Below are 12,335 nucleotides of genomic sequence, written 5' to 3' on the forward strand. Positions count from 1 at the left end.
GCCCAGGGAAATTCTGTATTCTTTGAATTGTTAGAGTCTTTCAAACAAGAACGTATTTGTGTATGAATTGGTTAATTTATAAGGAATAAAATATGGTTTAAAATGATACAGAACATTAAACAATAAAAGTTAACACAGAGAACATTATTATTTCAATATAAGGGACAATTTTGGGGTTCTAGAAATTTCTTGAATTTTCCAGAGTTTCAAGATAAGAGTCCTAAACTAAAGCTGAATTAATATGCCTGCCATTCAGGTGAAAAATAAAAAGTCAAAATAAAGAGTCAAAAATCAAAATCATCTGGGGCACCTGAGTGGCTCACTCAGTTAAGCGTCTGACTTCTGCTCAGGTCATGATCTCACTGTTTGTGAGTTCAAGCCCCACTTCTGGCTCTGTGCTGACAGTTCAGAGCCTGGAACCTGCTTCAGATTCTGTGTCTCCCTCTCTCTTTGCCCCCACCCCTCACTCCCACGCCCCACTCTCACTGTGTTTCTCTCTCTCTCAAAAATAAACAAACATTAAAAATTTTTTTCTAATCAAAATCATCTAATTTATCTGGCTATTTGATATCATATAGAAATTGTCTGATTTTTCTTTCACTTTTCATCCAGATAGCAAATAGACACAGATTGAGCTCAGTTCACCCATCATGCCATTGGTTTTAATTTCTTCAATAATTATTGTGTCCATTCCTAATATTTTAAATTAAATAGAGTCCATCTCAAAGAGGTTGACTCTCCTTTTTGGCACTGATTTTTTTTCTCTGATCACAAAAGTATCATATGCTTGCTGAGAACGGAAAAGAAAGTTGGAAGTTATAAAAGAAAGATAATGTGATCCCATCATCAAAAAGACATTTTTAAACGTGTTTTTCTCTTTGCATATAGGTGTTCAAGAATTTGAATTAATACTATGCATACAATTTTGTGTCCCTTTTTCTTTCAATTAACATTTTATGGTAAACATTTCTGCATATCATCACAGATTCTTTAAACATGTTTCTAATGGTACAGTGATATTCCAAATTATGGGTACTTCATAATTTATGTATCTCTTCTCCTTTATAGGAAATTTAGCTTGTTTTCATTTTCTCACCATTCTACTTAATTCTATGAAGAATATTCTTGCATACAATTTATTTTCTTCCATCCTTGGTTATGTCCCTAGGATATATTCCTAGACTGTGCTGGTTGTTTTCCATTTCTACCCACTTCTGTTTCTTCTCTCTGTCTTACAGATATCATCTCCAGGACTCCTTGTCCTTTGGCTTCCTTGGAGAGGAGATCAGAGGGTGAGAAGAGAGAGAGAAGTAGGGATATTTCCTCCTCATTCTCTTCCTGCTTTGGAACAGTGGCTGCATGCCCCTCCCATCCCCCCACACCAGCCTGCATTCTTGGTAGTTCCTACTTCACTGTTCCAACTTTGATTACTGGATTCTATTCCAAGATTATTTCCTTCCCCTTGTTCTTTAGCCCTAGGAATGGTAACAGCTTCCCACTCTTGCTCTTTTCTAGGTGCCTCAACATCCCTTATTTTCTCCTTTAACCTGGCCTGCCCATCTATAAGTAATCTTTTTATTATAGCTTATTCATTTGAACCATCCTGGGTGAAACCCCTTTCCTTTTGGGATCCTGACAGACACAGGGTAAAAGAATATAAACTTAAAAAAAATTTTTAATGTTTATTTATTATTGATACAGAGAGAAACAGAGCATGAGTGGGGGAGGGGCAGAGAGAGAGGGAGATATAGAATCTGAAGCAGGCTCCAGGCTCTAGCTAGCTGCACAGAGCCCGACGCAGGGCTCGAACCCACAAACCATGAGATCATTACCAGGGCCGAAGTCAGGCGCTTAATCGACTGAGCCACCCAGGCTCCCCAAATAATATAAACTTTTAAAATGCAGTCTTGGTAGATATTGCCATGTTTCATTGCCGAAAAGTTATATCCATTTTACATCCCCATTAGTAGAGTGAGATAGCCTGATGCGATGAGCTCTTTAAGTTGCAGTAAATTTTTGAAAGCATTCAGTATCCTGTTTGTTATCTCTTGCCTTTCTCTCTCTGATGTCACTCATAGGCAAGGCGTTCTGCCATAGGTCATCTAAAGAAAAGTCATGTGAGGCAAAGGCAAAAATACTGGGATAAGCACTTGTGTATCATTTACAAATTTGAAATTCCCAGTGCCAGAGGAGACCCTGGATTTTATTGCGAAAACTTCTTTGACTGATACCAGTGGATAGAGGAAAACACGTCTGACTGGGCACACAGGTAGCACGGTGTGGTTTGGGGATGTCAGCTCACATGCAGATGATAGCTAACCTCCAGCCCAGGAAACCAGGAGGGATGCAGCCTGTAGGTCTTAGTGTCCACCTTGTGGAAGAATTTCTACTTCATTTTCCTACTTCTGGCTTTTTTAAGGAGAGCAGTATGTATGTGCGTGGCTTATGAGAAGGAGAATCTACAAAGACGTTTTCCATTACTTCCTCTCAAATGAGAGGCAACCACACTCTGGGCATTTTATGGATTGTTGGTATGGGGCTGAGATTTTAGCCAAGTGAACTGGATATTTATACTATAGCTGACTCCTGACAAAGGTGGAAACATTGTGCTTCTCATGTTCTTGCAAAATAATGAGACACCTAGTGGGCATAGCATGAAAATGTCCTTATGGGAAATGGTGAGTTCAACAATACCCAGGTAAATGATATCCAGTAAGTACTTGCCTTACTGCTTCATTCTACAAAAATATTCTTATTAGAGAAGTACCCAGAGCTAGGAATCAGACCAACAATTCCCTCGCATTGGATAATCATGATACATTATTACCATATATTTTTCTATCACTCAGTAGTTGTCAAAGTCCTTTAAACATAAAGTTTCTTCCCATAACACTTGGTGTAATAGTTTCCCCCACTAGGCTTTGGGCTCCCTGAGGGCAGGGGACACATGGGTTGCTTTCCAGCATTAGTTCACAATCTAATATATAGAGAAGAGGTGCTTAGTAAAGGTTTGATGAACAGAACTCTTCTGAATAACTGCAAGAGGTGGCAGTTTGCTTTTTTCCTAAGTGAGAAACAAAAGGTCAATGAGTCAAGATAATTGCCCTCCAGCTAAATAAGTAGAAGAACTAAACATGAACATTTTATAATCCTTCACTTTTGCCCCTGCTCAAACAGACTACGTGGGAAAGCCCCCTTGCTCTCATAAATGCTCTCTGGCCTTCCCCTCTGATATGAATTATTCCATTGCTGGGCACCCTTTATGGAAGGTCATAGAGCTTAGATATATTTTTAAAAATTTTTTAATGTTTATTTTTGAGAGAGAGACAGAATGTGAGCAGGAGAGGGGCAGACGGGGCGGGGGGGGGGGCACAGAATTGCAAGCAGGCACCAGGTTCTGAGCTGTCAGCACAGAGCCCGACATGGGGCTTGAACATGAGCGGTGAGATCATAACCTGAAGTCGGACACTTAACCAACTGAGCCACCCAGGCACCCCCGGAAGGTCATAGTGTTTTAATCAGGGATGGTCGATCTGTAACCCAAGTGAGACCCCAGTGGGAGGATTTTCTACGTTAGATTGCCTGGTATTGAACTCCATTTTCTTTTCATGCTGGGACTTATGCATTTCCATCCTCATAGGACACATGTTTGATTACTTGGTGTGTAGATGGAGTGATTTGACACAAACAGATCCCAAGGTGTCCTTTGGTTAGGCTTTGTCTTTGGAAAGCACCTTATGAAAAGTCCTCATCACACATCATGTAAACGGGTAACAAATCCTGTGAGATTATCTGGGCCAGTGTTTCTAAAACCACGATTCACGGAATCTTAGAGTTGCTACCAATGAATTATTGGGGTCTAGAAGTTATCAGTAAATATTTTAAATTTTGGATGTCTATGATCATCCAAAGTTAACATAAATGCCTTCTGGACCACCTGGCTTGTTATCTCATAAGTGAATCTGGACACAAGGATTCACTGTCCCACACAAAGTATTTATCTTGGTACCCAGTAGTTAACTAAAATAATATAACTTTTTATTGAGTTATAATTCACATACCGTAAAATCCATCCTTTTAAACTGTGCAATTCACCGATTTTTCATAGATTTACAGCTTGTACAATGACCATCACTATAAAATTCCAGAAGATTTTCATTACTCCCTTCCCCCCAAAAAATCCCCATCCATGTTATCAGTCATTACCTATTTCCATCTACCTCTAGTCCCTGGCAATTATGAATGTATTTTCTGTTTCTTTGGATTTGCCTATTCTGGACATTTCATGTAAATAGACTCATACGATATGTGGTCTTTTATGTCTACCTTCTTTCATTTAGCATGTTTTCAAGATTCATCTGTTGTGGCCTATATCAGCACTTTATTCCTTGTCATGGCTGAATATTTTTCATTGTATCCATTTGTTTATTCATTCATAAGTTGATGGACATTTGGTTTGTTCCCACCTTCCAGCCATTATGAATAATGTTGCTGAGAAACTTTTCCTTCTAAGTTATAAGAATTCAGGTCCATTAAGACTTCAGATATAATTATTGGGGTCTGCGACTTCTCAAATTTGAGAAAGACTGATTCAGGCTGACTCTGCTGTTTCCTAAAGAAAGATTGATCAGGTCACATTCACAGAGTTAACAGAAGCTTCTACGGCTAGAGTCATAGCTGAAGCTTGCTGTTTTTTATATCTATAAGAATTAGACATCTTCATTTAGGGTGGGCAGACCTAAGGTTCTGTAATGGTGGAAAGCCACCGTTAGCAGTACAGTTAACACTTAACCAATAACACTGGTGAGTGTTGATTCAGCGCAGATGCTGGGCAGCTCTTACTTACTCCAAAGGTCCTGGACTGAATTCTGATAATATTTCCTCAGGCTAAAATCCAGCAAAGAGAGTCACCTGGCCAAACATCCCCATTCAGCTCTGCTTTTCTTAGAGTGGCCTCCCAGTGGAGCTCCCTAGACAAACAAAGCCTGTTGACCCAGTTTGAAGGCCTGGGAAATTATCATGTGAGTCACTGGGACAATAGAGCAATGTGCCAGGCCCCTGAGAAACTATAGGCACAGGCTTCCAGTGTCATTTGTGTCCCAGTAGGGTGGGACCAGGAATCCCAGGGAGGCCTGCCACTTTTCACCAGCCACCCCACCAAGTGGTTTCCAAGCTCCTTGGTCCTGTGTGTGGTACCACAGAGGCCGATTCTTGTTTTCCTCCAAGCAGGCTTTGCCAAAAGCAGTTCAGAGTGACAGCTCAGTTGTAGGAAACTAAAACAACCCTGGATACTTAGAAGAAGACATGTAGTGCTGTTTGGAACAAGGCCACAGGCTCTTTCTGGGAAGGAAGTGCTGAAGCAGCTACAAAAGTTTCAAATTAAAGACCAAGAATTCCGAGGCAGTATTTTAAAATAACACTCACAAGAGTGAGGCCAGGCCTTGCAAAAGAGTACCTCTAAATTACTCAAGGAGTGTTTTATAACTTTTCTGAAGATGCTATTTCCTAAATTACACAAAGAGCTGGAGAAACATAGTCAGAAAAGCCATGCAGGTCAAACTTGTTACATTTAGATGGGGTGGAAAGTTTGTGGCCTTGAGGGTATGGTGTCAGAAAGAATGCCAGAAGCTCACAGGTCCTCAGATAACTCTTATGGGTATATAGGACTCCTGGGAAGGGCAAGTTCCAGAGTACAGCTTCTAAATATGAAGGACAGCATGAGGACAAAGGAGGAGGTGCTCATAGGAACAGGTGAAGAGAGGGTCACCCAGGGCCGTTTTCTTTCTTCTTTTTTCCTCTCATTTTTCTTCTCCTTCTCTTTCTTTCCTCTTTAAAGCAACACCTGATTCCGCCACTGTATTCTAGAGTGTTCGTCATCAGGAGGAGGTAGTTTTAACACATAATCCGATCCAGGATTATAAATTCATGCCTGGTGGGTGGTTTAAGAGAGTGAGTGACTATTAAATTCCTCCCACTGTGGGAATGGCACATGAAGTCTCTCCTCCATGGATTTTGGGATCCACTTCTGTGCCCGGAAGAACTAGAAGACAATTTGATCACCGCGTTTTTAGGGTCTGTAGGCTTACTACCCTTATCCCCTCAGTTCACTTCTTACTTTGTCCCTTTATCCCTTCTGCTTTAGTCTACTTCTGACAGATCTGGCAGAAATACAGTAGACTTGCAAAAGCTGGCTGTTCACTTCCCACCCTGGTACTGTTGCTGCAGATTGCTTCCGAGCTGAGCTGCCGCCTCCTGGGCTTGGGCAAAGTGTCATCACAATCCCTGGGTGTGCCCTGGGGGCTGGGTGCCCTGTAGGGCCGGCAGGCCAACCCCGGGGCATGCCCTCTGGGTACTCAGGTGGACTACTGATGGGGGGATTAGAGAGAATATTCAGAACTAGACAGTAAAGATGAAAGGGGAGCAGAATCAGGTAAAGGTAAGTATTTCACCTGTTTAACGGTGTCTTCCTGATGCATGACAGGTGACATATCAGCAACACAGTCCATTAAGACGTTTGGGGCTCATGGAAGTACTCTACATCTGAGCCATCCAATGTGGTAGGAACCCAAGTCTATTGAGCACTTGAAAGGGGGCTAGTGAGAAATTGAATTTATTTTGTTTAATTTTGATTGATTTACATTTAAATAGCCACACGTGATTAATGTCTGGTATACTAGAGGCACTAGCATTTTTTTAAAAAACAGCAGAGAGATGGGGCACCTGGGTGGCTCAGTCGGTTAAGCCTCCGGCTTCGGCTCAGGTCAGATCTCACGTTCGTGGGTTCGAGCCCCGCGTCGGGCTCTGTGCTGACAGCTAGCTCAGAGCCTGGAGCCTGCTTCCGGTTCCGTGTCTCCTTCTCTCTGCTCCTTCCCCTCTCATGCTCTGTCTCTCTATCAAAAATAAATAAAACATTAAAAAAAAAACAGCAGAGAGAAGTAGATCAGACATTGAGTCCTGGGCTCTAATCCCATTTCCTCTGTGTTATTATCTTGTAACCCAAGGAAAGATCCTTAACCTCTCTGTAAGTCTTTTTACACACTATAAGATGAGGCAAATAATGTCTACCTTATGGTGTTGTTATCATAGGCAAGGTGGATGGGGTCTGGAGTGGAAAAAAGGAATCATTGACTGGTATACTCAGTCAACAAAACTGACCATAAGTGTTCCGTCCAGCTGGTCAGTCGACGCGGGTCCTGAGAGAGGGGGTGAGAATGAAGTAGAGCAGGGGGCACAGAGAGTGAAGGCAAGGTTTCTGATCAAGCCGCTCTTTACTGAGAGACCACGCACGTCTTATAAAGGGTAGAAGGCGGGCAGCTGACGTGAGTTAGTTGCTAAGAAACGGGCGAGGACTGCAGCGCCGCCTGAGAGGCTAACAAGAAGGGCTTGGGAAGTAAACAAGAAGGCCTCAGCTGAAGGTGATAATGCAGCTCTGCTGTGCTGGGAGTGATAACGCAGCTCAGCTGTGCGGGTGGCTGATCTTGCAAGTCAAGGCACATGTCTTTTCTTCTGGCAGCTCTTCTGGCAGCTTCCTACACATAAGGATCTGGGAGAGGTGAGGCCCAGGGGCACCTGGGAGGCTCTGTCTTTTGAGCACCTGACTCTTGATTTCAGCTCAGGTCATGATCCTAGGGCCCTGGGATTGAACTCAGCATGGAGCCTGCTTGGGCTTCTCTCTCTCTCTCTCTCTCTCTCTCTCTCTCTCTCTCTTTCTCTCTCTTCTCTCTTCCCTCCTTCTCTGCTTGTGCATACCCATGCACACACATATGCTCTCTCTCAACCTAAATAAACAAACATTAAAAAAAAAATCTCACACTCACAGCTTCTTTCACTTTTTGATGTCTTCATTGGGATCTTAAACATTTACTCTGAGAAGCAGGCAAGGCAAAGACTATTCAGTCTGCAGGTGAGAAAACAAAGATGCAGAAAACAAACAAACAACCCCCCACAAAAAACTAGTTGCCCCAAGATATTACACAGAGGAGTTAACACAGGCGACAGTCTCCCCATGGGTCACGGCAAATGCTCACTTGTCCCAGGCTGTAGGAAAGCCCTCAAGGCCGCTGTGGTCCAAAGGAGCCTCTTCTCAATTCTGTTCCTTTCCCCTCTCCAGTCGGCCAACAGTGTGATATCTGGCCTTGGCATTGACCCATTCACAAAGCCGGGTAACCAGACTCTGCTCTCTGGAAAGCAACAACTGTAATGCTTGCCAAATGACTATGAAGAAATACTTTTGTTCCGCTATCTTATTTTTTTCTCTTGCAAAGTCTGTAAATGCTTGCTCCTCAGGCACCAAGAGAATTCCCACTGTTCCAGGTTTTAATCTAAACTTTGCACGTCCATTTGCCTTTATTTCCATGCCTACAGTTATTTAACTGTTTTCTTTTGATTCCTGAAAATAAGAACTCTGCCATCTGAGAACAGATCAGGAAAAACAACCATAGAACTAAAACTCAGGAAAACCATTTCCTGTCTGGTCACACACAACTACACTCCCTGTTGACTGAGGCATGCCAGTTTAAAACAAAAAACAAAAATCAAAAAAAACAAACAAATTCTTTACAGCTTTATTGAGGTATAATTAATGTATCCAAAATTGCACTATTTAAAGTGTACAGTTTGGGGGTGCCTGAGGGGTTTAGTCTGCTGAGCATCTGACTTCACTCAGGTCATGATCTCCTGGTTTGTGAGTTCGAGCCCTGCATAGGGAGAGCTCTCTTCTGTCAGTGAAGAGCCTGCTTGGCATGGATCCTCTGCCCCCTTTCTCTGTCCCTCTCCCACCCCCCAAATAAATAAACATTAGGGGTGCCTGGCTGGTTCAGTCGGTTAAGCATCTGATTTCAGTTCAGGTCATGACTTACAGTCCATGAGTTCAAGCTCCACGTCAGACTGTGCTGACAACTCAGAGCCTGGAGCCTGCTTTGGATTCTGTGTGTGTGTGTGTCTCTCTCTCTCTGGCCCCTCCACCCCCACCCCTGCGCTCTGCCTCTCTCTCCCTCCAAAATAAATAAACATTAAAAAAGATAAAGTGTACAGTTTGATGAGTTTAAACTTGTATATGCCCATAAAACCATGTTAGTCAAGATAATGAACGTTTCCATCACAGGCTGCTTTTCCATTTTGGGGAGGAACAGGGTTAAGTGCGCCCAGATCAAAACTTTATGGTAAAAGCAATACCATCGTCCTAAAAAGTAGTGGCACTGGCCCCCACAGGGCCATCTTGATTTCAGTCACTATTATTGTTGGAGAGGCAGCTCTTCAATTGATCTCTGCATGGCTTTTCCTCTCTCTCCACGGTTACAGTTATGACATTCATTATTGTGTTTAGGGCCAGCTCCTTTCCTGGTGCTCTGGTTTTCATTCCCTTCCTCTTTGTCAGACACTCCCATTATGAGCATCCCCTTTCTCTGCTGAATCATCCATTTCTTATCTACAAGCTCCTTTTCAATCCTAAAACAAACAAAAACAAACAAAAAATTAAATACTTCTTCCTGCCTCCCCAGGTCTCCCCTCAGTCACTTATTACTCTCTCTCCTGCTTCCTGGGCATGGCCAAACTTTCAGAAATAGTTGCCCAAACTCACTTTCTCTACTTCCTCTCTACCCCCTCTCTTAAAGCCACCCTCATCTTCTTCTACCACACAGATGCTGCTCTTGACCGGGTCACTCACTACCTCCCTGTTGCTTCAACCAGTGAAACTTTCTCAGAATTTATGTTCTGGCACTGTTGACCACTCTATCCTTTACAAAATAGCTTGATTGTATGTTTTTTGTTTTTTTGGTTACAAAAGTGATGCTCTTTTTTAAAAAGAGTCAGGGGTGCCTGGGTGGCTCAGTTGGTAGAGCAACAGACTTGGTTAGACGCAGATCATGATCTCACAGTTTGTGAGTTCAAGCCCCACACTGGGCTTGCTGCTCTTAGCACAAAGCCCACTTTGGACCTCTGCTCCCCTCTCTCCCCCCTTGCCCCACTCACACTCTCTCACATACTCTCTCTCTCTGAAAAGTGAATAAACCTTAAAAAAAATAAAAATAAAAAAGAATCAGACAATAAATAAAAGTATTAGGAAGCTCCTTCTAGGCTCACCCTGACTCCCTGCTACAGTCACCTGTACAGCCTTCAGAAGTCCCAGAAATCAGTCACTGGACCCTTCTAATTGGGGGAAATCCCTTACTTGCTGTCTCACAGAAGCCAGGAGAGATTTATAAGCAAGTAAACACCCCAAAAAATAAACAAATAGAGAAGGACCCACATTCACTAACTTTTCTTTTTTTTTTAATATTTTTTTAGTGTTTTATTTATTTTTGATACAGAGAGAGACAGAGCATGAGAGGGGGAGGGGCAGAGAGAGGAGGAGACACAGAACCAGAAGCAGGCTCCAGGCTCTGAGCTAGCTGTCAGCACAGAGCCTGACGTGGGGCTTGAACCCACAAACGTGAGATCTGACCTGAGCCAAAGTCGGAGGCTTAACCGACTGAGCCACCCAGGCGCCCCTCACTAACTTTTCAACCCTAGTCCTAACAGTTGCTTTTTATACTTGCCCTAGAGGTGACATGGTGCTGGGTCTACATGACAAGTCCCTGTTGATCTCTGTAGGCAAGAAGCCTGTCCGGACAAGGCTTTCCTGATAGCAATTCGTTGTTTTCCCCTTCCTAAAACTTATCGTTGAGAATGATAGGAATGAAGCATATAGGAATCTGGGATCTTGTGAGGCTGACCCAGCTGCTTTAAAGGCTTACAGATTTTTCGACATATACACAAAAATGCAAGTACCTATGACCAGTGTTTTTACCCAAGATAAGGTATGAAGCAGGAAATAAAAACCATTCCCCAAATCCCACAACCCAGAACAGCCATAATAATTATTTAGACATCTCTAAAGTGTCAAATACACGGGGTCATGATTCACAAATTATTCTGTAATTGTTGTTTTCACTCAGCATTTGCAATGGATAGATTTCCAAGTCAATAACTACAGACTAACGCCATGATTATTAATGTTGACAACCATTCAGGATATTTATAAACCATGATTTACTCAACCAGTTTTCTATTGTTGGGCATTTAGGTTGTTTGCATTTTTTGATGACATAAAGTACACAATGATAAACATCCTGTGTTTAGCTTCTTGCTTTTGTGCAATTTCCTCCTCAGGCTAATTTCTAGAAGTGGACCAGCTTCATACAATGGTGCATACATTTTACATTTTGATGCAACTAGGCTAAATTCCTCCCAAACATGTTATGCCAATTTGTTTTCTCACCAACACTGGATTTAAGGGCATCTTTGCCCCACTGTCACCAATACTGGGTTTTATCAACTTCTGGTTTTAGATGTGGCTTTTGTACACTGATTTTTTTTAATCAATTAGAGTATTTTTCTCTCAGCTAATCTCATTCATGTGTATTAATTACTAAGTATAGGTTCAGTTCTGCCATCTTATTTTGTTTTCTATTTTTAGGTTTCCTTGGTGCATATATTTCTCCTTCTTGTAATTTTGAGGGCTGTTTGCCTGATTTTAGTTCTGTAAATGGGAATTTGTGCCTTTCATTATGTACTTAGGTATATCTTTCTCAAACAGCAGAGTATTTACAGTTCTCTGATAATAGCTAATGCTTATTGTACACTTACTATACCCTCATAACAGTCCTGTGAGGTCAATGGTGGTGTGTTTTCTTTCCTTCCTCCAATTTGTTCATATCTCCAGGCCTGATATTTAAGAGTATTTTGTGTACTTTAAAATTCCTTTCCAAAGAAAAATCATATCCTGGTTGGGTCAGAGCTCAACTAGTTTTCCCTACTCAACTGGGCAGTGATGATTATATCTGTTTAGAGCAACTAAATGTCTCTCTGTTGCTTATGCTTCCACAATTGACAGTATCCCAAGGGCATTATTTTTTTTCTAAATAGGCAATAGTTTAATTTTTAAAAAATAGTTTATTGTCAAATTGGTTTCCATACAACACCCAGTGCTCTTCCCCACAAGTGCCCTCCTCCATCACCACCACCTCTTTTCCCCCCTCCCCCTTCCCCTTCAACCCTCAGTTCATTTTCAGTATTCAATAGTCTCTCAGGTTTTGTGTCCCTCTCTCTCCCCAACTCTCTTTCCCTCTTCCCCTCCCCCTGGTCCTCCATTAGGTTTCTCCTGTTCTCCTGTCTCCTGTTAGACCTATGAGTGCAAACATATGGTATCTGTCCTTCCCTGCCTGACTTATTTCACTTAGCATGACACCCTCGAGGTCCATCCACTTTCCTACAAATGGCCAGATTTCATTCTTCCTCATTGCCATGTAGTACTCCACTGTGTGTGTGTGTGTGTATATATATATATATATATA

General features: G+C 42.2%; 2 long non-coding RNA genes across 2 annotated transcripts; both read right to left on the reverse strand.

Annotated features, from left to right (window-relative positions):
• Positions 1–2,508: 2,508 nt before the first annotated feature.
• Positions 2,509–6,574, reverse strand: LOC115301237. Its single transcript, XR_003913023.1, has 3 exons — positions 6,450–6,574; positions 4,062–6,040; positions 2,509–3,064 (listed from the first exon to the last, which is right to left on the reverse strand). It is a non-coding gene; the product is annotated as an uncharacterized LOC115301237 (long non-coding RNA).
• Positions 6,575–6,859: 285 nt separating this feature from the next.
• Positions 6,860–8,242, reverse strand: LOC115301239. The gene is made up of 3 exons (XR_003913026.1): positions 8,028–8,242; positions 7,818–7,897; positions 6,860–6,890 (listed from the first exon to the last, which is right to left on the reverse strand). It is a non-coding gene; the product is annotated as an uncharacterized LOC115301239 (long non-coding RNA).
• Between the last annotated feature and the right edge of the window lie 4,093 nt (positions 8,243–12,335).

The sequence above is a fragment of the Suricata suricatta genome, chromosome 9, assembly GCF_006229205.1.
Source record: "Suricata suricatta isolate VVHF042 chromosome 9, meerkat_22Aug2017_6uvM2_HiC, whole genome shotgun sequence".
Lineage (NCBI taxonomy): Eukaryota > Metazoa > Chordata > Mammalia > Carnivora > Herpestidae > Suricata > Suricata suricatta.